General features: G+C 46.5%; 1 protein-coding gene across 1 annotated transcript in view; it reads left to right on the top strand.

Moving 5' to 3' along the window:
- The window catches only part of LOC137324234 (metabotropic glutamate receptor 1-like), a 236232-nt gene that overhangs the window by 83145 nt on the left and 126027 nt on the right, over window positions 1–27060 (top strand). The gene's annotated exons all lie outside the window — the stretch shown is intronic.

Consider the following 27060-nt stretch of genomic DNA (forward strand, 5'->3'; position numbering starts at 1 on the left):
GTAGTAGGTTATTATAATCTGAGATATGTCTCCTCCTCAGTATTGGGTCCATAGGAGTAGGTTATTACAATATGAGATATATCCCGTCCTCAGTATTGGGTCCCCAGGAGTAGGTTGTTACAATGTGAGTTATGTCACTTCCTCAGTATCAGTTCCACAGGAGTAGAATATTACACTCTGGGATATTGTTAAGCTAACTTAAGGGTTAAGTCATGGCAGGAGATCCCAGACCCGTGTCATGTTCCTCCTGTGGGATGTGGGAATTCAGGGATCCTTCCTGTGTCCCTGGTTCCTTCACCTGCAGGAAGTGTGTCCAGCTGCAGCTACTGTTTGACCGCTTGACGGCTCTGGAGCTGCGGATGGACTCACTTTGGAGCATCTGCGATGCTGAGGAAGTCGTGGATAGCACGTTCAGTGAGTTGGTCACACCGCAGATAAAAATTACTGAGGGAGATAGTGAATGGGTGACCAACAGACAGAGGAAGAGTAGGAAGGCAGTGCAGGGGTCCCCTGCGGTCATCTCCCTCCAAAACAGGTATACCGTTTTGTATACTGTTGGGGGAGATGGCTCACCAGGGGAAGGTGACAGCAGCCAGGTTCATGGCACCGTGGCTGGCTCTGCTGCACAGGAGGGCAGGAAAAAGAGTGGCAGAGCTATAGTGATAGGGGACTTGATTGTAAGGGGAATAGACAGGCGTTTCTGCGGACGCAACCGAGACTCCAGGATGGTATGTTGCCTCCCTGGTGCAAGGGTCAGGGATGTCTCGGAGCGGCTGCAGGACATTCTGGAGGGGGAGGGTGAACAGCCAGTTGTCGTGGTGCATATAGGTACCAACGATATAGGTAAAAAATGGGATGAGGTCCGACATGCTGAATTTAGGGAGTTAGGAGTTAAACTAAAAAGTAGGACCTCAAAGGTAGTAATCTCAGGATTGCTACCAGTGCCATGGGCTAGTCAGAGTAGGAATAACAGGATAGCTAGGATGAATACGTGGCTTGAGAGATGGTGCAAGAGGGAGGGATTCAAATTCCTGGGCCATTGGAACCGGTTCTGGGGGAGGTGGGACCAGTACAAATTGGACGGTCTGCATATGGGCAGGACTGGAACCAATGTCCTAGGGGGAGTGTTTGCTAGGGCTGTTGGGGAGGGTTTAAACTAATGTGGCAGGGGGATGGGAACCGATTCAGGAAGTCAGTGGGAAGTAAAGTGGTGACAGAAACAAAAGGCAGTAAGGGAGAGTGTACAAAATATGACCGGACAGATGGTCTGAGAAAGCAGGGCAAAGACCAAGGGAAGTCGAGATTAAACTGCATTTATTTCAATGCAAGAAGTCTGATGGGCAAGGCAGATGAACTCAGGGCATGGATGGGTACATGGGACTGGGATGTTATAGCTATTACTGAAACATGGCTAAGGGAGGGGCAGGACTGGCAGCTCAATGTTCCAGGGTACAGATGCTATAGGAAAGATAGAGCAGGAGGTAAGAGAGGAGGGGGAGTTGCGTTCTTGATTAGGGAGAACATCACAGCAGTAGTGAGAGGGGATATATCCGAGGGTTCGCCCACAGCGTCTATATGGGTAGAACTGAAAAATAAGAAGGGAGAGATCACTTTGATAGGATTGTACTACAGACCCCCAAATAGTCAACGGGAAATTGAGGAGCAAATATGTAAGGAGATTACAGACAGCTGCAAGAAAAATAGGATGGTAATAGTAGGGGACTTTAACTTTCCCAACATTGACTGAGACAGCCATAGCATTAGGGGCTTGGATGGAGAGAAATTTGTTGAGTGTATTCAGGAGGAATTTCTCATTCAGTATGTGGATGGCCCGACTAGAGAGGGGGCAAAACTTGACCTCCTCTTGGGAAATAAGGAAGGGCAGGTGACAGAAGTGTTGGTGAGGGATCACTTTGGGACCAGTGATCATAATTCCATTAGTTTTAAGATAGCTATGGAGAATGATAGGTCTGGCCCAAAAGTTAAAATTCTAAATTGGGGAAAGGCCAATTTTGATGGTATTAGACAGGAACTTTCAGAAGTTGATTGGGAGAGTCTGTTGGCAGGCAAAGGGACGTCTGGTAAGTGGGAGGCTTTCAAAAGTGTGTTAACCAGGGTTCAGGGTAAGCACATTCCTTAAAAAGTGAAGGGCAAGGCTGGTAGAAGTAGGGAACCTTGGATGACTCGGGAGATTGAGGCCCGAGTCAAAAATAAGAAGGAGGCATATGACATGCATAGACAGCTGGGATCAAGTGGATCCCTTGAAGAGCATAGAGATTGCCGGAGTAGAGTTAAGAGAGAAATCAGAAGGGCAAAAAGGGGACATGAGATTGCTTTGGCAGATAAGGCAAAGGTGAATCCAAAGAGCTTCTACAAATACATAAAGGGCAAAAGAGTAACTAGGGAGAGAGTAGGGCCTCTTAAGGATCAACAAGGTCATTTATGTGCGGAACCACAAGAGATGGGTGAGATCCTAAATGAATATTTCACATCGGTATTTACAGTTGAGAAAGGCATGGATGTTAGGGAACTTGGGGAAATAAATAGTGATGTCTTGAGGAGTGTACATATTACAGAGAGGGAGGTGCTGGAAGTCTTAACGCGCATCAAGGTAGATAAATCTCCGGGACCTGATGAAATGTATCCCAGGACGTTATGGGAGGTTAGGGAGGAAATTGCGGGTCCCCTAGCAGAGATATTTGAATCATTGACAGCTATAGGTGAGGTGCCTGAAGATTGGAGGGTAGCAAATGTTGTGCCTTTGTTTAAGAAGGGCGGCAGGGAAAAGCCTGGGAACTACAGACCGGTGAGCCTGACATCTGTAGTGGGTAAGTTGTTAGAGGGTATTCTGAGAGACAGGATCTACAGGCATTTGGAGAGGCAGGGACTGATTAGGAACAGTCAGCATGGTTTTGTGAGAGGAAAATCATGTCTCACGAATTTGATTGAGTTTTTTGAAGGGGTAACCAAGAAGATAGATGAGGGCTGTGCAGTAGACGTGGTCTACATGGACTTTAGCAAAGCATTTGACAAGGTACCGCATGGTAGGTTGTTACATAAGGTTAAATCTCACGGGATCCAAGGTGAGGTAGCCAATTGGATACACAAAATTGGATTGACGGCAGAAGACAAAGGGTGGTTGTAGAGGGTTGTTTTTCAAACTGGAGGCCTGTGACCAGCGGTGTGCCTCAGGGATCGGTGCTGGGTCCGCTGTTATTTGTTATTTATATTAATGATTTGGATGAGAATTTAGGAGGCATGGTTAGTAAGTTTGCAGATGACACCAAGATTGGTGGCATTGTGGACAGTGAAGAAGGTTATCTAGGATTGCAACGGGATCTTGATAAATTGGGCCAGTGGGCCGATGAATGGCAGATGGAGTTTAATTTAGATAAATGTGAGGTGATGCATTTTGGTAGATCAAATCGGGCCAGGACCTACTCCGTTAATGGTAGGGCGTTGGGGAGAGTTATAGAACAAAGAGATCTAGGAGTACAGATTCATAGCTCCTTGAAAGTGGAGTCACAGGCGGATAGGGTGGTGAAGAAGGCATTCAGCATGCTTGGTTTCATTGGTCAGAACATTGAATACAGGAGTTGGGATGTCTTGTTGAAGTTGTACAAGACATTAGTAAGGCCACACTTGGAATACTGTGTACAGTTCTGGTCACTCTATTATAGAAAGGATATTATTAAACTAGAAAGAGTGCAGAAAAGATTTACTAGGATGCTACCAGGACTTGATGGTTTGACTTATAGGGAGAGGTTGGATAGACTGAGACTTTTTTCCCTGGAGAGTAGGAGGTTTAGGGGTGATCTTATAGAAGTCTATAAAATAATGAGGGGCATAGATAAGGTAGATAGTCAAAATCTTTTCCCAAAGGTAGGGGAGTCTATAACGAGGGGGCATAGATTTAAGGTGAGAGGGGAGAGATACAAAAGGGTCCAGAAGGGCAATTTTTTCACTCAAAGGGTGGTGAGTGTCTGGAACGAGCTGCCAGAGGCAGTAGTAGAGGCGGGTACAATTTTGTCTTTTAAAAAGCATTTGGACAGTTACATGGGTAAGATGGGTATCGAGGGATATGGGCCAAGTGCAGGCAATTGGGACTAGCTTAGTGGTATAAACTGGGCGACATGGACATGTTGGGCCGAAGGGCCTGTTTCCATGTTGTAAACTTCTATGATTCTATGATTCTATATGTCACCTCCTCAGTATTGGGTCCTCAGGAGTAGGTTATTACAATCTGAGGTCTGTCCCCTCTGCAGTATCTAGTCAATGGAAGTAGGTTATTACAATCTAAGTTATTACAATCTGAGGATTTTACAATATGAGGTAACTCCCTCCTCAGTATCGGGACCATGGGAGTAGTTTATTACAGTCGGAGGTATGTCCCCTCCTCAGTATCTAGTCCACAGGAGTAGGCTATTAGAACATGAGGTATGTCCCCACCTTCGTAACAATTTCATACTATTAGGTTATTACAATCTGAGGTATCCGCTCCTCAGTATCAAGTCCACAGGAGTCGGATAATACAATCTGAGGTATGTCCCCTCATCAGTAACCACAGGAGTTGGATATTGCAATCTGAGGTTATTACAATCTGAGGAAATTACAAACTGAGGTATGTCCCCTGCTCTGTATCAGGACCCCAGGAGTAGGTTATTACAAGCTGAGGTATATCCCACAATCAGTATCAGGTTCCCAGGAGTAGGTTATTACAATCTGAGGTATGTCCCCTTCTCAATATTGGGTCCACAGGAGTAGGTTATTACAATATGATATATGTCCTCTCCTCAGCATCAAGTCCACAGGTGTAGTTTATTACAATCTGAGGTATGTCACTTCCTCAGTATCAGTTTCACAGGAGTAGGATAGTACAATCTGGGTATAACCCCTCCTTGCTATCAGGTCCACATGAATAGGTTATTACATTTTGTGACATGTCCCCTCCTCTGTACAGGATCTACAGTAGTAGGTTATTACAACCTGAGGTAGGCCCCCCTCCCTCAGTATTGGGTCCAAAGGAGTAAGTTATTACAATCTGAAGAAAGTCCCCTCATCCGTATCAGTTCCACAAGAGTAGGTTAATACAATCTGGGATATGCCACCTCCTCAGTATAAGGTTCTCAGTAGTAGGTTATTACAATCTGAGGTTTGTCCCCTCTGCAGTATCAAGTCAACAGAAGTAGGTTATTACAATCTAGGTTATTACAATCTAAGGTTATTACAATCTGAGGTGATTATAGTGTGAGGCTATTACAACCTGAGGTAAGTTCTCTCCTCAATATCGGGACCACAGATTATTACAATCTGAGGTATGTCCCCTCCTCAGTTTCGGGGCCACAGGAGTCGGTTATTACAATCTGAGGTATGTCACTTCCTCAGTATCAGTTCCACAGGAGTTGAATATTACCATCTGGGGTATGACCCCTCCTTGCTTTCATGTCCAGAGGTGTAGCTTATTACAATCTGAGATATGGCTCCTCCTCAGTATTGGGTCCACAGTGGTAGGTTATTACAATCTGAGGTATGTCCTCTCCTCAGTATTAGTTTCACAGGAGTAGGCTATTAGAACATGAGGTATGTCCCTATCTCAGTATCAATTTCACAGTAGTAAGTTATTATATTCTGAGGTTATTACAACTTGATGTTATTACAATGCGAGGATATTACAATCTGAGGAAATTACAAATTGAGGTAAGTCCCCTGCTCAGTATTGGGACCACAGGAGTAAGTTATTACAATCTGAGGTACATCCCCCAGTCAGTATCATGTTCACAGGAGTAGGTTATTACAATCTGAGGTAGGTCCCTTCTTCAGTATCAGTTCCACAGGAGTAGGTTATTACAATCTAAGATATGTCCCCTCCTCAGTATCAGTTCCACAGGAGTAGGTTATTACAATCTGAGGTATGTCCCCTCATTAGTATCACTTCCACAGGAATAGGTTATTACAGTTTGAGGTTTTTCTCCTCCTCAGTATTGTGTCCACAGTAGTGGATTATTACAGTCTGAGGTGTGTCACCTCCTCCGTATCATTTCCACAGAAGTAAGTTATTACAATCTAAGATTTTTGCAATTTGAGGATATTACAATATGAGGTAAGTCTCCTCAGTATCGGGACCACGGGAATAGGTTATTGCAATCTGAGGTATGTCACTACTTCAGTATCAGTTTCACAGGAGTAGGATAGTACATTCTGGCTATGAACCCTCCAAGATATCAGGTCTACAGGAGTTGGTTATTACAATTTGAGACAGATAATGAAGCAGTCCATTCCCACATGCAGCAAGACCTGGACAACATTCAAGCTTGGGCTAATAATTGGCAAGTAATACTTGTGCCAGACAAGTGCCAGGCAATGACCATCTCCAACAAGAGAGAGTCTAACCACCTCCACTTGACATTCAACGGCATTACCATCGCCAAATCCCCCACCATCAACATCCTGGGGGGGTCACCATTGACCAGAGTCACATAAATATTGTGGCTACAAGAGCAGGTCAGAGGCTGGGTATTCTGCATTGAGTGACTCACTTCCTGTCTCCCCAAAGCCTTTCCACCCTCTACAAGGCACAAGTCAGGGGTGTGATGGAATATTCTCCACTTGCCTGGATGAGTGCAGCTCCAACAACACTCAAGAAGCTCAACACCATCCAGGACAAAGCAGCCCGCTTGATTGGCACCCCAAGCACCACCTTAAACATTCACTCCCTTCACCACCGGCACACCGTGGCTGCAGTGTGTACCATCCACAGGATGCACTGCAGCAACTTGCTAAGGCTTCTTCAACAGCACCTCCCAAACCCGCGACCTCTACCACCTAGAAGGACAAGGGCAGCAGGCACATGAGAACACCACCACCTGCAAATTCCCCTCCAATTCACACACCATCCTGACTTGGAAATATATCGCCGTTCCTTCATCGTCGCTGGATCAAAATCCTGGAACTCCCTTCCTAAGAGCACTGTGGGAGAACCTTCACCACACAGACTGCAGCTGTTCAAGAAGGCGGCTCACCACCACCTTCTCAAGGGCAATTAGGGATGGGCAATAAATGCTGGCCTCGCCAGCGACGCCCACATCCCATGAATGAATTAGAAAAATGTCCCCTCCTTAGTATATGGTTTACCATAGTAGGCTGTTACAATCTGATGTATGTCCCCTCCTCAGTATTGGGTCCACAGAAGTAGGTTATTACAACCTGAGGCTATGACAATCTGAGGATATTACAATCTGAGGTAAGTCCCCACCTCAGTATTGGGAACACAGGAGCACGTTATTTCAATCTGAGGTATGTCCCCTCATTAGTATCATGGCCACAGGATTAGAGTATTACATTCTGAGCTATGTCACCTCATCAGTAATAATTCCACAGGAGTTGGTTATTACAATCTGAGGTAAGTCCCTTCCTCGGTATTGAGTCCACAGTAGTAGGTTATTACAATATGAGATATGTCCCCTCCTCAGTATCACATACACAGGAATTGGTTATTGTAATCTGGCGTAATTCCCCTCCTCAGTATTGGGTCCAGAGGTGTAGTTTATTACAATCTGAGGTCTGTTCCATGCTCAGTTTCAGTCCCACAGGAGTAGGTTATTACAATCTAAGGTATGTCCCCTCCTCGGTATTGGGTCCACAATAGTAGGTTATTGCAATCTGAGGTATGTCCCCTCCTCAATATTGGGTCCACAGGAGTAGGTTATTACAATCTGAAGTATGTCCCCTCCTCGGTATCAGTGCCTAACAAATTTGATAGAGTTTTTTGAGGAAGTCACTAGGGTAGTGGATGAGGGTAATCCGGTAGACATTGTCTACCTCGACTTTCAGAAAGACTTTGATAAGGTACCTCACACTAGGTTATTTCACAAGATAGAATCTTTTGGTATCAGTAGAAGTTTGACAAGCTGGATTAGGAATTGGCTCCAATCCTGCAGCCAAAATGTTGTACTTAATGGATGTGTTTCAGCTTGGAGACATGTTACCAGTGGTCCCCCAGGGATTGATCCTAGGCCCACTACTCTTCATGGTCTTTATTAATGATCTGGACAGTGGTGTTGGGAGTATGGTAAGTAAGTTTGGAGATGACACCAAACTCTGTGCAAGGGTTAAAATGGTAGAGGAGTGCAATCAAATCCAAAAAGATTTAGTTGTGCTGGGGGAGTGGGCCACACAATGGCAAATGGTGTTTAATTTAGATGCATGTTTGTAGCGCCAACACAGAATACACGTATCATTTGCAGGGATCAATACTGAAAGAGGTTGAGCGACAAAAAGATCTTGGTGTTATTGTGCACAGGTTCATGACCAATGTAGAGAAACTGTAGCTAAAGGTAACAAGGTATCGGATTGTATTAACAGAACCATTCGGTATAAATCAAAGACACCATTTTGACACTATACAGGTCACTGGTCAGACCACATATAGAGTACCATGCCCAGTTTTGGTCCCCCCATATGATGGGTGATATAGCGTCTTTGGAAAAGGTCCAGAGGAGAGCTACAAGAATTATTCCTAGCTTACAGAACCTCATCTACTCAGATAGGCTCAAGGACTTTGGTCTATTTACTTTAGAGCAGCGTAGACTTAGAGGTGACCTGATAGAGGTCTATAAAATAATGAAAGGGCTGATAGCGTCCCTATTGATAGATTATTCCAGCTTAACAGGTTGGGGAGCACCAGGAGACACAAGTTTAAACTATTGGAAGTTTTGGAATAGACTGGATGTTAGGCGGTGATTCTTTTCCCAGAGAATTGTGAGCCTCTGGAATAAATTGCTGGCTGGTATGGTGGGAGCTGACTCTCTGCCTTCAAGAGGGAGCTGAACCAGTTCCTGACTGGGGCAGAGAATGCATCATATAGAAGGTAAGTGTCTTTATAGATAACACTGGGTCCATGTGATCTCCTGGACTGGTTTCGATCACCTGAGGGGGTCGGAGAGGAATTTTACAGAGTATTTTTTCCCTACTTGGCCCTTGTTTTTTTCTGTTTTTTGCCTCTCCCAGGAGATTACACGGCAGTGGGATGGTGTTAGGATGGTCGGGGGAGGGAAAAGCTATTTAGCCAAAATGGTCTGGCCATCATGTTGTGGGGCAGGCTTGTTAGACCAACTAGTCTTTTCCTGCCCGTCAATTTCGTATGTTCATATGTTCGTGTATTTCACAGGAGCGGGTTATTACAATCTGAGGATATTACAATCTGAGATATGTCACTTCCTCAGTATCCATTCCACAGGAGTAGGTTATTACAATCTGAGGTCTGTCTCCTCCTCAGTATCAGGTCCACAGGAGTAGGTTATTAGAGTCTGAGGTCTGTCTCCTCCTCAGTGTCGGGTCCACAGGAGTGGGTTATTACAATCTGAGGTCTGGCCCCTCCTCAGTATCAGATCCACAGGTGTAGGTTATTACAATCTGAGATCTGTCCCCTCCTCAGTATCGGGTCCACAGGAGTAGGTTATTACAGTCTGAGGTCTGTCTCTTCCTCAGTGTCGGGTCCACAGGAGTAGGTTATTACAATCTGAGGTCTGGCCCCTCCTCAGTATCAGGTCCACAGGAGTAGGTTATTACAATCTGAGGTCTGGCCCCTCCTCAGTATCAGGTCCACAGGAGTAGGTTATTACAATCTGAGATCTGTCTCGTCCTCAGTATTGGGTCCACAGGTGTAGGTTATTACAATCTGAGGTCTGGCCCCTCCTCAGTATCAGGTCCACAGGTGTAGGTTATTACAATCTGAGGTCTGTCTCCTCCTCAGTATCGGATCCACAGGAGTAGGTTATTACAATCTGAGGTATGTCCACACCTCCATAAAACAGTGTTAACATTTCAGGTCAATGACCTTTCATCAGAACTGGAAGATGTTAGAGATGAACAGCTTTTAAGCAGGTACAAAGCCAGGAAAAAGGAACAAAATGGAGAAGTCTGTGGTAGGGTGGAGGGCAGGAATGATTAGATGACAAAATTGATGATGGTGCAAGGCAAAAGTGGGTGGAAATGAGACAAGTAAAGAAACAATGGATGGGTGCAGAGCAGGTGTAAGTGGTTACAGCAGAGTAGCAGAGGGGGAGGGAAGCTGGAAAATCTGGCAAAGAGAAGGTTTCCATGGCCTCGGAATGTGGCGGAGAAAGGAAGGTTTACCCCAGGGATGCGGATCACTCCGCCGGCTGTATAGAGATAGGGGATAATTGATTGTGATTATTGCTTAACTATGTTTGTTTAATATATACTAATGTTTTTATGTTACAATTTTACCTGCATTCACTATTGAAGGCAGTGAGATCAGGTTGTGGATGGGCAGCAGTGAGGTTGGTGCTGAAGTCAAGGGGTAGCCAGGTCAGGGCTAAGGTCAGAAGGCAACAAATAAATAAACACACTATCATAGGAATTACTAGAGGAAAAAAGACCAAGATCCATCTAGTCCGCCTTCTACAATCCTGGTAATGGAGGATGATGGAGTCGTTGACTAATCATAGCAATCAATCTCTATCAATTAGTCTACAACAGGCGGGGAAAACCCCCAGTGGTGGAGAGCTTTGGGAACCATAGGTCCAAAGTCACCTGTTCCCTCCCAAGCCTGCTACACTTACCATGTCATCTTATATTGTACCCCAAAATGTTATTTTCTGAAAGAAATCTATCTAATTTATATTTGAGTGAATCAATACTAACTACTTCCATCGGTTCCCTAGGGAGCTTGTTCCATAGATTGATCACTCTCTCACTAAAATAAAATGGGCCAGAAGTTGCTTCTGAAATAACGGAGCTCAACAGCGTTCTGAGTTTTTAGTGGTGAATTGAAGGAGCAAGTTCCCGCCTTTGCACACGCACAGTGAAACGCGGAAATCGTGAACTTGCTCCTAGCGGTCCGCAGGCGATATGACAGTTTCGAATTAAAGGGCCATCGCACGCTGCAATCAGGGAAATCATTGAAAAAGCTCCAACTTGCTTATCTGCCCAGCTGGAAAATAACTAATTACGCCACCAAACAGGTACGCTTAAAAATACCAGGTCTAAATTAAGTCTTAATGACTGCCAAATAACTAAAAATTAGCTTCTAAAAATGTGGAGTCTCATATGACTCCTTATTTTAATAGTTTTTGATCATTAAAAAAATTTAAAATTAAAAAATTTAAAACATTTTTTTACTTTTCCCTTCTGCCTCTTTAATTTAATTAAATTATTTCTTTGACTTTTTACAAAAAAAAATTAAAATTTTATTTACAATGACATACACAATACTAACTTTAATTGAATGAAGTCTGCTCGCCTGCTTGAGCAATGCAGCCTGAATCCGTGGGCGTGACTTCTCTTCCTGACAGATTTTGTGGGCGTGTCTTCTCCTCACAGACATTTCCAGCCGCGCGGCAACTCACGCTGCTCAGAGGCTTTGTCGACAGCGCACGTTTTGTTTCAAGTTCAAATTCAAGCAATTCGACACCACAGAGCCCGCAGTATTTTTGTTAATTAAATTCGCAGGAGCAACGGTGAGCATTGCCTTGGCGCTCTGCCCAATTTCTGGCCCAATATTTCTGCTGATTAGTTCTAAATTTACTCCCCTTCAAGCACAGGCTGTATCCTTTGGTTCTACTGCTCTGGACAAGGTGAAATAAAGTCAGGAGTTTGCGCATGTTACAGTTTCCTTATTGTGACTGCTAACTTTAACAAACTCAGAGAACACTCCAGGGCAGTAGAGACTATTATAGTTTATTCAGTGCAGCTGCTATGCAGAATATCCCAAAAGGCTCATATTAAGTGCAGACATATTAAGCTATTCCATTTCATTACAGTGCAGCCAGTTCCTTCCTCAGCAATTCAGATTTCAGGAATAAATAAATCAATCTGGCCTCCACACTCTCCTAACTATTTATTTATTGCAACAGAACAGAGGAAGATTTTGACAGTCATAAAAATGGCAGCCTTGAAATTGTCACAGACTTATGTGGACCATGTTAGTGCCCAGGAAGTGTCATCTGGAAAACCCAGATAAACTGTGCAGCCTTAAATAGAACTGTAGCCTTGGTGCTAAAGATTAAAGGCCAGGATTACGCAGAGGAAAGTTGTGAAAGGGATCTGTCAGATATAATGATGGATATTTGACTGATTTCTTTGAGGTTTTTTTGTGTTTATTATGTTGTAAAGTGTAGGGGATTGAAATTCCAGGAGTCCCGCTCTGCCAGCAGAATTTTGGCAGGGCAGAACTCGCGGCTGCCCAGACGCTGTGATGCAGACCCCATCCCGGTGAAGGGGGGTGGGCTGCAGGCATCAGGAAAGGCTCATCTCACTCCAATGGAATCCCAGCAGAACTCTCACCAGCTGTTAATTGGCAAGCCCAGAAATTCCGCTAGACCAGAATTATGGGCCCATAAATTTTAAATGTATACGGTCAGTGGCTTGCAACGCAACATGACCACTTGTCATATTTAAGTTGAAACAATAGACATTTTTTTGGGTTCAATGTCCTCGGTCACTCTTGTAAGTGGACCTCATGTCCCTTGAGATCTGGAGTGCAACTTCTGCCATCTAATATCTAGTTAATTGATAGCAAGACCCAGGGTTCATAAATGAAAGCAGGCACTAAATGAATACTTCACATCTGTCTTCACTAGAGAAGAGGATGCTGCCATTGTAGAAGTAAAGGAGGAAGCAGTAGTGATATTGGATAGAATAAAAATAGATGAAGAGGAGGTACTTAAAAGATTGGCAGTACTCAAAGTAGAAAAGTCACCCGGTCCAGATGGGATGCCTCCTACGTTATTGAGGGAAGTAAGGGTGGAAATTACGAGGCTCTGGCCACAATCTTCCAATGCTCCTTAGATATGGGGATGGTGCCAGACGACTGGAGGATTGCAATGTTACATTCCTGTTTAAAAATGGGGAGAGGGATAAACCCGGCAATTACAGGCCAGTCAGCCCAACGTCAGTGGTGGAGAAACTTTTAGAGACAATAATCCGGGACAAAATAAATTGGCACTTGGAAAAGTACAGGCTAATAAATGAAAGTCAGCACGGATTTGTTAAAAGAAAATCGTGTTTGACTAACTTGATTGAGTTCTTTGATGAAGTAACGGAGAGGGTTGATGAGGGTAGTGCGGTTGACATTGTGCATATGGACTTCCAAAAGGCATTTGATAAAGTACCACATAATATGCTTTTTAGCAAAATTAAAGCCCATGGGCTTAAAGAGATCATGGCAGCATGGATACAAAATTGTCTAGGGGACAGAAAGCAGAGAGTAGTGGTGAACGGTTGTTTTTCAGACTGGGGTCAGTATTAGGACCACTGCTCTTTTTGATATATATTAATGACCTGGATTTGGGTATAGAGGGTATAATTTCAAAGTTTGCAGATGACACTAAACTCGGAATTGTAGTAAACAATGTGGACGATAGCAACAGACTTCAGGAGGACATAGACAGACTGGTGAAATGGGCAGACATATGGCAGATAAAATTTAATGCCGTGAAGTGATGCATTTCGGTATGAAGAATGAAGAGAGGCAATACAAACTAAATGGTACAATTTTAAAGGGGGTGCAGGAACAGAGAGACCTCGGGGTGCACATACACAAATCTTTGAAGGTGGCAGGACAAGTTGGGAAGGCTGTTAAAAAAAGCATATGGGATCCTGGGCTTTATTAATAGAGGCATAGAGTTCAAAAGCAAGGAAGTTATGCTAAACCTTTTATAAAACACTGGTTAGACCCCAGCTGGAATAATGTGTTCAATTCTGGGCACCACACATTAGGAAGGATGTCAAGACCTTAGAGAGGTTGCAGAAGAGATTTACTGGAATGCTACTGGGGATGAGGGACTTCAGTTATGTGGAGAGATGAGAGAAACTGGGGTTGCTCTCCTTTGAACAGGGAAGGTTAAGGGGAGATTTAATAGAAGTGTTCAAAGTCATGAACGGTTTTGACAGAGTAAATAAGGAGAAACTGTTTCCAGTGGCAGATGGGTCGGTAACCAGAGGACACAGATTTAAGGTGATCGGCAAAAGAGCCAGAGGAAACATTTTTTTATGCGCCGAGTTGTAATGATCTGCAAGGGTGGTGGAAGCAGATTTAATAGTAAATTTCAAAAGAGAATCAGATAAATACTTGAAGGGAAAAAATTTACAGGGCTACGAGGAAAGAGCAGGGGAATGGGACCAATTGGACAGCTGTTTGAAGAGCCGGCACAGGCACAATGGGCCGAATGGCCTCCTCCTGTGCTGTACCTACTATGATACAGAAAATGTTGGAACTACTCAGCAATGCAGGCAGTATCTGTGGAGAAAAAAAGAGTTAATGTTTCAGGTCAATGACCCTTCGTCAGAAAGGGAATATTGCATCTGCAGTATTTTGCTTTTGATGACACTATGATATGATAAGGGAGGACATTTACTCTGTACGCCGGTTAATGGACTAGTCTCCACAAATGGTGAACTAGATGAACACTCTTACCAACTCAGGACATAAACTTCGAACCAATACTTATTTATTTTTTAAATGTAAGTAAATATAAACACAGTTTAACACAGTAAGATGTTTATTTCCCTGCATTTCTCGAGATATAAAACAACAAATCGCAACTTACTTTCTCTTTAGACAGTCTCTGACCATCCGTTCACTTACTAGAACCTTAAACTTGTTGGGCTTTGCTTCTCAGGCTGGCATGGAACTTTAAAGCACTCAACAGCTGGTGACTGTGTGCATCAAGTACTCTGACTGCTCTCTCTGACTCTGGGCTGCCAATATAAATCTGTGAGAAGAAGTCTCTGCCTGCCAAGCTGTCAATCATAAGATTAACCAATTCACACTTTAGGCCACCATTGCATGGACCAAAACAAACTAATGCCAATGGTATTGCTATCAACAAGATTTCGTGTGACTTTAGGAGTTAACCTCTTGCATACTGGTTCTAGCAATACAAAAATAGAAGTTAAAAATTCAACACAGGACACCAACGATGGCACTGTGTGAAAGAAGGTATGCCAGGGTACTCTGCAGCCTGATTGGCTGTCCCCATCAAAATGCAACTGACCATTCTGCAGGCCCCTGCACCCCAGAACGTGGAAATTATCCTGGGGAACTGTCTCACCAGGAGCTGGGTCAGCAGAGAGGCAGATGCAGATTGGTGCCATCAGCTGCAAGGACACCAGCAGCTACAGTGCATCAAATGGCTGGTGCATCCAGTGACTGCGACGTCTAGCTATCGTCTCAGAGCCTGCCTCCACCCCCTTCCATGCATGTTACGATGCTGCCCTATGGGTATTTGTCACTGAGGACCATGATCCTTACAAACACCTCACAGCAGTACCACCTCCACTTCAAGGCAGCCATCAAACAGGGGTCAGGCTGGACTCCACCATCAATTTCCTGCAGACTTGGGGGTTCCTTACCCTTCATTCTTGCCTGTCTTTTATTCACCTGCCTCTTATTCACTGGCCCATATAACTTCTCAAAGCACGTCAATGGGTCATGATGCCTTTCGAGGCACTCCAAAGGTTTTCGGAAATTCTTGTCCCCATAATGTGTCATTCCCCTTTTAAATTGCCTCCGTCTACTTCGCCCCAATTTTAACCGAACCGGTCCAGCAGGAATGGGGTGAGTCCGGGTCGGACACTCATTTTACACCTCGTCCAATTTTACTCTCCATTGAAGACAATGAAAATAGGGCAGAGTGTAAACAAGCAGCCAACCCAAACCTGCCCCTTTCCCCCGTTAGGTTAAAATCGGGGCTAAATTTGATTTGCACTCAGTTTTCTCTCCCACTAAACCCATTCAAATCTGCACCTGAAGTTAGGCTAACGAGCTGGCCCGTGGAAAATTGGGAGTAAACAGCCCACTTCCACTTCAGCCTGTCTAAAATTCACCAATAGCCCTTGGGGAGGGGGCGTTAATAATGGGAAAAGAGGGAAATGCAGCCTGGGGTGACCTTCAGGATAATGGTATTGCCAGCTTAATTTCTAATTGAGTTTTTAAATTGCTCTGCAATGCCTGACTTAGGTCAGTTGGAACTAATATACCTGCCCTACATCTCCTCAGGCATTGCTTTGCAGATGGAGCTAACTAATTAGCTCTTTCCCTGTAAGTGCTGCATCCTCTTGGTCCTTGTCCTACTTTCCAGTTGTTGTACTGCCCTCGCTGTGATTTGAAATGGTGTCAGTGCTATTCTCGGCTCCATTTCTCCGAACAGAAAAAAGAGTTGTGTCTCTAGGCGTGTTTTTGCAGGGTGGTTGTGCTGGTGGCGTTGAGTCCAACCTCTTGTCGAATTGTGACTGCCGGTGCCTGGCACTGCATTGCGATGGAGGATTGGAACTGTCTCTAATTCTCCTCTGCAATGGCTTATGGATTCAACGCATGAGTCATCAATCATGTCTGCTGTTGCCCGCACTGAGGTCAGAAGTCTTAAGTGCTTCTTAGACCTCCTGTAGATACGACGAAGCAGTCAGTGGAGGAATCTGCGTGTTTAGCAAACATGTTTGACCAAATTCATTGCACCGTAAGCTACCTGCATATTCAATGAATTGCATGTGTTTTGGTGGTGCTAGAGCCTCATTCAGGGAAGGTGTATTGAGTTGCTCACAGCCCTGAGGGATTTGGCTGCATTGTAGAACAATTGGGGGCATTTTCACCTGGGCAATAATCTTGTGGAGCAGATCAATTGTCCGTTATCATCTGTGGCTCATTTAGTAGCACTCTTGCAGCTGAGTTATATAGGCTGTGGGTTCATGTCCCACTCCAGAGATTTGAACCTATAATCCAGGCGGACACTCCTGGTGCAGTACTGAGGGAGTGCTGCACAGTTGGAGGTGCTGTCTTTCGGATGAGACGTTAAACCGAGTTCCTGTCTGGCCTCTTAGGTCGACGTAAAGCATCCCATGGCACTATTTCGAAGAAGAGCAGTGGAGCTCCCCCCTGGTGTCCTGGTCAATATTTATCCCTCAACCAACATCAGTGAAACAGATTATCTGGTCAATATCACACAGCTGTTTGTGGGATCTTGCTGTGTGCAATTTAACTCCTGCGTTTCCCTACATTAGAACAGTGACTACACTTCAAAAATACTTCATTGGCTGTAAAGCACTTTGGGACATCCTGAGGTTGAGAAAGGCGCTATGTAAATGCAAGTTCTTCTTTCTATTGTCGAACCTGCCTAATTGCATTGAAATCAATGGGATGAAATTCGGGCAGATTCTACAACGGGCAGCGGATCTGCTCTATCAGATTACCGCCCAGATAGTGAACCACCGCCACTCCCGACCCCTCCCCCGCCTCTCCCGACCCCTCCACCATCTCTCCCGACCCCTCCACCGCCTCTCCTGACCCCTCCACCATCTCTCCCGACCCCTCCACCGCCTCTCCTGACCCCTCAACCGCCACTCCCGACCCCTCCACCATCTCTCCCGACCCCTCCCCCGCCTCTCCTGACCCCTCCACCATCTCTCCCGACCCCTCCACCGCCTCTCCTGACCCCTCAACCGCCACTCCCGACCCCTCCACCGCCTCTCCCGACCCCTCAACCGCCTCTCCCGACCTCTCCACCGTCTCTCCTGACCCCTCCACCATCTCTCCCGACCCCTCCACCGTCTCTCCCGACCCCTCCACCGTCTCTCCCGACCCCTCCACCGTCTCTCCCGACCCCTCCACCGCCTCTCCCGACCCCTCCACCGTCTCTCCCGACCTCTCCACCGTCTCTCCCGACCCCTCCACCGTCTCTCCCGACCCCTCCACCGCCTCTCCCGACCTCTCCACCGTCTCTCCCGACCTCTCCACCGTCTCTCCCGACCCCTCCACCGTCTCTCCCGACCCCTCCACCGCCACTCCCGACCCCTCCACCGCCTCTCCCGACCTCTCCACCGTCTCTCCCGACCCCTCCACCGCATCTCCCGACCCCTCCACCGCCTCTCCCGACCCCTCCACCGTCTCTCCCGACCCCTCCACCATCTCTCCCGACCCCTCCACCATCTCTCCCGACCCCTCCACCGCATCTCCCGACCTCTCCACCGCATCTCCCGACCTCTCCACCGTCTCTCCCGACCCCTCCACCATCTCTCCCGACCCCCCCACCGCCTCTCCCGGCCCCCCCACCGCCTCTCCCGACCCCTCCACCATCTCTCCCGACCCCTCCACCATCTCTCCCGACCCCTCCACCGCATCTCCCGACCCCTCCACCGCATCTCCCGACCCCTCCCCCGCCTCTCCCGACCCCTCCACCGTCTCTCCCGACCCCTCCACCATCTCTCCCGACCCCTCCCCCGCCTCTCCCGACCCCTCCACCGTCTCTCCCGACCCCTCCACCATCTCTCCCAACTCCTCAACCGCCTCTCCCGACCTCTCCACCGTCTCTCCCGACACCTCCCCCGCCTCTCCCGACCTCTCCACCGTCTCTCCTGACCCCTCCCCCGCCTCTCCCGACCCCTCCACCGTCTCTCCCGACCCCTCCCCCGCCTCTCCCGACCTCTCCACCGTCTCTCCCGACCCCTCCCCCGCCTCTCCCGACCTCTCCACCGTCTCTCCTGACCCCTCCCCCGCCTCTCCCGACCTCTCCACCGTCTCTCCCGACCCCTCCCCCGCCTCTCCCGACCTCTCCACCGTCTCTCCCGACCCCTCCACCGTCTCTCCCGACCCCTCCACCGCCTTTCCCGACCCCTCCACCGTCTCTCCCGACCCCCCCACTGCCTCTCCCGGCCCCTCCCCCATCTCTCCCGACCCCTCAACCGTCTCTCCTGACCCCTCCACCGCCTTTAAGCTGTCAGACTGAATGAGTGACATCAAGTGATAGATGAGTCAAAATTTCCTTCAACTGAATACTGAAAAGACCAATTTGCGCACTGCAAGGTCCCACCAACAGCAATGAGATACATGACCAGATAATCTCTTTTAGTGATGTTGGTTGAGGTCTAAATATTGGCCCATTGAGTGGAAGTGTACTGATCTGCTTGTGCTTTGACTAGTTAAAGTTACTGTAAATAACCCAATAATGTAGCTTGGTGTATTGATAAATCTGACAACTAGGAGTGAAGTGAGAGTGCAGGATGAACTTGTGGTAAGTGGTAATGATGAGTCTATACAAGCCTTAGTTAGGGTACTATGTGCAGCATTGGGCTGCACTCTATAGTAAGGATATTCAGGCTTTAGAGAGGATACACCACAGATCCACTAGGATGCTGCTTGGTATGAGGAAATACAAATACAAGGAAAGACTTGAAAAATTGGGTCTTTTCTCATTTGAACAATGCAGGTTACAGGGCGAAATGGTAGAGGTGTCTAAAATGATGAAAGCTGGGACAGGGCTGATAGAAACAGACTGTTTCCAGTAGTTGAGGGGTCAAGACCGACGGGCCATAAATACAAGATTAAACGTAAGAGATTTAGAACAGAGAAACTTCTTCACACAGAGAGTTGTGAGGCTGTGGAATTCACTTCCTGGGTTAGTGGTTGAGGCAGAAACTATCAACGTTCAAGATTATGCAGCAATAGAGAACAGATGGCAGTGTGTCTTAAAAAACATTTCCATTACCAGAACTATTCACAGTCTGTGCGTTGAAATGATTTTCCAGTTTAAAATTAAAATTTACATCTAGATTTTTATCATTTTAATTACTTGTCTAAACAGATGGAGTGATGGGGGACTTGGGGATACGAGCAATATTCTGCTCATGATACTGATTTGGGTGTAAGTTAACCAGTCTACACTGTCGCTGGGGAGACTCACTCATCAATCAGAAATTTAGGCACACACTGCAAATCACTATGTGACAGTGGCATAAGGGGCAGTGAGCTATGGGACAGTGGGCTATGGGACAGTGGGCTATGGGACAGTGGGATATGGGGCAATGGGATATGGGGCAATGGGCTATGGGGCAATGGGCTATGGGACAGTGGGCTATGGAGTAGTGGGATATGGGGCAGTGGGATATGGGGCAGTGGGATATGGGATAGTGGGCTATGGGGCAGTGGGCTATGGGACAGTGGGATATGGGACAGTGGGCTATGGGACAGTGGGCTCTGGGGCAATGGGCTCTGGGGCAATGGGCCATGGGACAGTGGGCTATGGGGCAGTGGGATATGGGATAGTGGGATATGGGGCAGTGGGCTATGGGGCAGTGGGCTATGGGACAGTGGGCTATGGGACAGTGGGCTATGGGACAGTGGGCTATGGGACAGTGGGCTATGGGACAGTGGGATATGGGGCAATGGGATATGGGGCAATGGGCTATGGGGCAATGGGCTATGAATAGTGGGATATGGGACAGTGAGCTATGGGACAGTGGGCTATGGAGTAGTGGGATATGGGGCAGTGGGATATGGGGCAATGGGCTATGGGACAGTGAGCTATGGGGCAGTGGGCTATGGAGTAGTGGGATATGGGGCAGTGGGATATGGGGCAATGGGCTATGGGACAGTGGGCTATGGGGCAGTGGGATATGGGATAGTGGGATATGGTACAGTGGGCTATGGCACAGTTGGCTATGGGACAGTTAGCTATGGGACAGTGGGATATGGGGCAGTGGGATATGGGGCAATGGGCTATGGGACAGTGGGCTATGGGGCAATGGGCTATGGGGCAATGGGCTATGGGGCAGTGGGCTATGGCACAGTTGGCTATGGGACAGTTAGCTATGGGACAGTGAGCTATGGGGCAATGGGATATGGAGCAGTGGGATATGAGGGCAATGGGATATGGAGCAGTGGGATATGAGGGCAATGGGATGTGAGGCAGTGGGCTATGGGGCAGTGGGCTATGGGGCAATGGGCTATGGGATAGTGGGATATGGGACAGTGGGCTATGGGGCATTGGGATATGGGATAGTGGGCTCTGGGGCAGTGGGCTCTGGGGCAGTGGGCTATGGGACAATGGGATATGGGGCAGTGGGCTATGGGGCAATGGGCCATGGGGCAATGGGCTATGGGAGAGTGGGCTATGGGAGAGTGAGCTATGGGGCAGTGGGCTATGGGACTGTGGGCTTTGGGGCAATGGGCTATGGGGCAATGGGCTATGGGGCAGTGGGATATGGGACAGTGGGCTATGGGACAGTGGGCTATGGGACAGTGGGCTCTGGGGAAGTGGGCTATGGGGTAATGGGCCATGGGGCAGTGGGATATGGGACAGTGGGCTATGGGACAGTGGGCTCTGGGGCAGTGGGCTATGGGGCAGTGGGCTATGGGACAGTGGGATATGGGGCAGTGGGCTATGGGGAAGTGGACAATGGGGCAATGGGCCATGGTGCAATGGGCTATGGGAGAGTGGGCTATGGGAGAGTGAGCTATGGGGCAGTGGGCTATAGGGCAGTGGATATGGGACAGTGGGCTATGGGACAGTGGGCTCTGGGGCAGTGGGATATGGGGCATTGGGCTATGGGACATTGGGCTCTGGGGCAGTGGGCTATGGGACAGTGGGATATGGGGCAGTGGGCTATGGGGAAGTGGGCTATGGGACAGTGGGATATGGGGCAGTGGGCTATGGGGAAGTGGGCTATGGGGCAGTGGGATATGGGGCAGTGGGATATGGGACAGTGGGCTATGGGACAGTGGGCTATGGGACAGTGGGCTCTGGGGCAGTGGGATATGGGGCATTGGGCTATGGGACATTGGGCTCTGGGGCAGTGGGCTATGGGGCAATGGGCTATGGGCAATGGGCTATGGGAGAGTGGGCTATGGGAGAGTGAGCTATGGGGCAGTGGGCTATGGGACTGTGGGCTTTGGGGCATTGGGCTATGGGACAGTGAGCTCTGGGGCAGTGGGATATGGGACAGTGGGCTGTGGGGCAATGGGCTGTGGGGCAATGGGCTGTGGGGCAATGGGCTATGGGACAGTGGGCTATGGGGCAGTGGGATATGGGGCATTGGGCTATGGGCAGCATTCAGTGGGTGCCCGAATTTCTGATTCATAGGCAATGCTGCCTGATGGAAGTGCTTACTCATAATATCGTTTGCCCATCCACCACCTCAAACATCCACTCCCTCCACCATTAAGACACCATGGCTGCAGTGTGTACTATCCACAGGATGTACTACTACAACTCACCAAGCCTTCTTTGGCAGCATCTCCCAAACCCGTAACCTCCAACACCCAGAAGGACATGAGCAGCGGGTGCATGGAAACACAATCACCTCCAAGTTTCTTCCAATTCACACACCATCCCGACTTGGACATATATTGCCATTCCTTCTGAAATCCTGGAACTCCCTACCTAACAGCATTGCGAGAGCACCATCACCACCAGGACAGCAGCGGTTCAAGAAGAAGGACCACCATCATCTTCTCAAGGGGCAACTGGGGATGGGCAATAAATGCCGGCCTTGCTAGCGATGCCCACATTCCAAGAATGAATTAAAAGAAATGAATAGCTTGTAAACTCTCCGGTTAAGTCAGGGTCTTCCAGAGCTCTCACTTTGTTCTCCCACCATTCATATCAATGACCTGTCCATTCATCATCCAATCCACATCCACCCTTTGGATGATGAGTCCACTCTACGTTCTTCCACACCCTTCAGATTGCTCACACTAACCACTCCTCCCTCAGTGCATTGACTGGCACATTGGATCCCGATCTGCTCCGTGCCCTGCGATGGGACAGTAAGCTTTTTCAGTTCTTCATGTCTCTGACCAGTGTAACCATCATCTGCCACCTCTTACCATTTGTGGTTTCAGCTCTGGATCTTTAGCTACCGACATCCATTAATCTCAGAGGGAAGTCTCATGTCTACTCTGTGCTTAAATTCGCCTCCAAGAAATTTGTGCCAAACACTCCTTTTCCCCTCAACAACTCTTAACTCTCTAGTATGCCTAATTCCGTTCAAGATTTGAATAGTGCTCAAATATCTAGCACATTTCTTACACGATACAAGAAAAAGCTTGTCATCTGATAGGGGACCCCGCTCACCTCTCAACTCTAACCTCCAACCTCCCTCTCTTGCGCCCTATCTTGTCCCTCTCTATCTTGTCAATACAACTATGACCAGTTCTGCTCAGCACTTCCTTTTGGGGGAGTGCTGTACTGTCAGAGGTGCCGTCTTACGGATGAATTATTAAATCGAGGGCCCGTCTGAACATAGGAACAGGAGTAGGCCATTCAGCCCCTCGAGCCTGTTCATTCAATGAGATTATGGCTGATCTGTACCCTACTCCATTTACCCTCCTTGGCTCCATATCCCTTAATATCCTTAGCTAGCAGCTACTGCTTTTTGTTGGGAGAGAGTTCCACATTTCTACCACCCTTTGTGTGAAGAAGTGTTTCCTAACTTCTCTCCTGAATGGCCTGGCACTGATTGTAAGGTTATGTCCCCTTGTACGAGACTCCCCCACCAGCGGAAAAAATGTCTCTCTATCTACACTATCAATTCCTTTCAAAATCCTAAAAACCTCAATCAAATCACCCTTAACCTTCTGTATTCTGGAGAACACAAGCCTAGTTTATGTAATGTCTCCTCGTAATTCAACCCTTGGAGTCCTGGTAACATTCTGGTGAATCTGCAATGCACTCCTACTGAGGCCAATATATCCTTTCTAAGGTGCGGTGCCCAGAACTGTACACAGTACTCCAGATGTGGTCTAACCAGGGCTTTGTATAGCTGGAGCAAAACTTCCTCCCCTTTATATTCTAGCCCTCTAGATATAAAGGCTAATATTTCATTAGCCTTTTTGATTATTTATTGTAAATTATCACTCATTCTAGTGATCTGTGAACATGGACCCCTATATCTCTTTGGACCTCCACTGTTCTTAGCTTTGCACCATTTAAAAAATACTCCGATCGATCCTTTTTTGGTCCAAAATGGATGACCTCACATTTGCCTGTTTTGAAATCCATCTGCCACAGTTTTGCCCACTCATTTAATCTATCAGTGTCTCTTTATAATTTTATGCTCTACACTGCTAACTTTGCCACCAATCTTTGTGTCATTGGCAAACTTAGATATAATATGGTATCTGAGTCACTAATGAAAATAATAAATGTCTGCCTTCTTAGGTGGACGTAAAAGATCCCAGGTCAATATTCAAAGACGAGCAGGAAAGTTCTCCCCAGTGCCCTGGCCAACATTTATCCCTCAATCAACAGCACTAAAAAACAGATTATCTGACATGTGCTAGAATGCTCCAAAAACTGAAGATGCTGGACACAGGAGGATATTATAACATCATCATTTGCTATTTGTGGGACCTTGCTGTGTGCAATTTGGCTACCACAATTCCCTCTATTACAACAGTGACTACACTTCATTGGCAAAGTACTTCATTGGCTGTGAAAAGCATTGGGACATTCTGAGGATGTGAAAGGTGCTATATAAATGCAAGTTCTTTCTTTCTGGTTGAAAGTAGGGAGAACACAGGAATCATAGCCCATGTGCCTGCTTTGCTTACAAGATTGAAGAGAATTCCTTACCTGCCTTAGGATTCACATAGGAAACCCCATATCTGTGCAACCTTCCATGTGAGACTTTACCAAAGGTTTTCTGGACGTCCAAGGGCATAAATCAGGCTTTAAAAAGTCCATTTGGAACATCAATTCTACAAAAGTCAAGGAGGTTGGTCAGGCAGGATCTGCCCCTTCTGAACCTATGCTGGCTGACACTTACTGAGTTACTTTCCTGTGAGACCACCTTAGCTTTGTTCCTAATGACTGATTCCATTATTTACTCAGACTGGCAAAAGGTGGGAAGTGGTGTTCCTCTAAGATCGGTGCTGGGACCACTGTTGTTCACCATTTACATAAACGATTTGGACTCGGGAATCAGAAGTACAATTTCAAAATTTGGGGACGTCACCAAATTGGAGGGTGCAGTTAACACTGAGGAAAACTGCGACAAAATACAGGAGGACATTAATAAACTTGCAGAATGGGCATGTAATTGGCAAATGAATTTCAATATAGATAAGAATGAGATGGTGCATTTGGGTAGGAAGAATAAGCAGGCCACATACTCCTTGGAAAATAAGAGTCCAAATGGGGTAGAGGAACAGAGGGATCTGGGGGTACAGATACACAAATCACTAAAAGTAGCGACACAGGTTAGTAAGGCCATAAACAAAGCAAACCAAAAACTGGGGTTCATTTCTAGAGGGATAGAATTGAAAAGCAGAAACGTTATGTTAAACTTGTATAGAATCTTGGTTAGACCACACTTGGAATACTGTGAACAGTTCTGGTCTCCATATCATAAAAGGGATATTGAGGCACTGGAGAAGAAGCAAAAATGATTTACTGGGATGATACCAGAACTGAGAGGTTATACCTATCAGCAAAGATTAACCAGGCTGGGGCTCTTTACTCTAGAAAAGAGAAAACTGAGGGGCGACCTGATAGAGGTCTTTAAAATTATGAAAGGGTTTCATAGGGTAGATGTAGAGAAGATGTTTTCACTTGCAGGGGAGACCAGAAATAGGGGTCATGAATATAAGATAGTCACTAATAAATCTAATTGGGAATTCGGGAGAAGTTTCTTTACGCAGGACGTGGTTAGAACGTGGAACTCGCTACCACAAGGAATAGTTGAGGCGACTAGCATAGATGCATTTAAGGGGAAGCTAGATAAACACATGAGGGAGAAAGGAGTAGAACAATATGTTAATGGGGTTAGATGAAGAAGAGTGGGAGAAGGCTCGTGTGGAGCATAAACACTGGCATGGACCAGTTGGGCCGAACGGCCTGTTTCTGTGCTGTACATTCTGCATAATTCTATGTAATAATGCTCCTGTGAAGCGCCTTGGGATGTTTTACTATGTTAAAGGCGCTGTATAAATATGAGTTGTTGTTGTTGGCTCATTTGGTCATACTCTCAGGTCTGAGTCAGTAGCTTCTGGGTTCAAGCTCCACTCAATGACTAGAGCATATACTCAAGGCCATGGACTGAGGGAATGATTCATTGCCAGTGCTGTTGGGCTGGATTTTCCTCTGGTATATGGCCCAAATCAGGTGGGATAGACGCAACAATTCCAGGAAAATGGGGTGATGAAGCCAACTGCCGCCTCCCCACACTGGCGTGGATTTTCCTTGACACCGCCCCCCCCCCCCCACCTCACAAGGACTGCCGCCAATTACCTGCTCACTGTCTGTGTAATACGACAAGGACCCATTTCCCACCCACCTGCCCTTATGGTCGCACCACAGGACCATTGAGGAAATTGGCCCAAAGGGAGGTGGGAATGACCCCGATTTTTGCAAATGGAGGAAGAGAGCCTATCAGAGGCCTCCTCTCCTAACAACTTGGCCCCAGAATGTATCTTTACAGGCCTCGGTTCCTTCTTCAGGGCTCTCAAACCCAGTGTGAAAACACAGCATAATAAAGCCCTGTATAAAAACACAGGAGAATAAAACCCTGTGTGAAAACACAGGATAATAAAACCATTTGTGAAAACATAGGATAATAAAATCTATGTGAAAACACAGGATAATAAAACCCTGTGTGAAAGCACAGGATAATAAAACCCTGTATAAAAACACAGGATAATAAAACCTTGTGTGAAAACACAGGATAATAAAACCCTGTATGAAAACACAGGATAATAAAACGCTGTGTGAAAACACAGGATAAGACGACCCTGTGTGAAAACACAGGATAATAAAACCTTGTGTGAAAACACAGGATAATAAAACCCTGTATAAAAACACAGGATAATAAAACCTTGTGTGAAAACACAGGATAATAAAACCCTGTATAAAAACACAGGATAATAAAACCTTGTGTGAAAACACAGGATAATAAAACGCTGTGTGAAAACACAGGATAATAAAACCCTGCATAAAAACACAGGATAATAAAACCTTGTGTGAAAACACAGGATAATAAAACCCTGTATAAAAACACAGGATAATAAAACCTTGTGTGAAAACACAGGATAATAAAACGCTGTGTGAAAACACAGGATAATAAAACCCTGTATAAAAACACAGGATAATAAAACCTTGTGTGAAAACACAGGATAATAAAACCCTGTATAAAAACACAGGATAATAAAACCTTGTGTGAAAACACAGGATGATAAAACACTGTGTGAAAACACAGGATAATAAAACGCTGTGTGAAAACACAAGATGATAAAACACTGTGTGAAAACACAGGATAATAAAACGCTGTGGG

Source organism: Heptranchias perlo, chromosome 8, assembly GCF_035084215.1.
Source record: "Heptranchias perlo isolate sHepPer1 chromosome 8, sHepPer1.hap1, whole genome shotgun sequence".
Taxonomy (NCBI): domain Eukaryota; kingdom Metazoa; phylum Chordata; class Chondrichthyes; order Hexanchiformes; family Hexanchidae; genus Heptranchias; species Heptranchias perlo.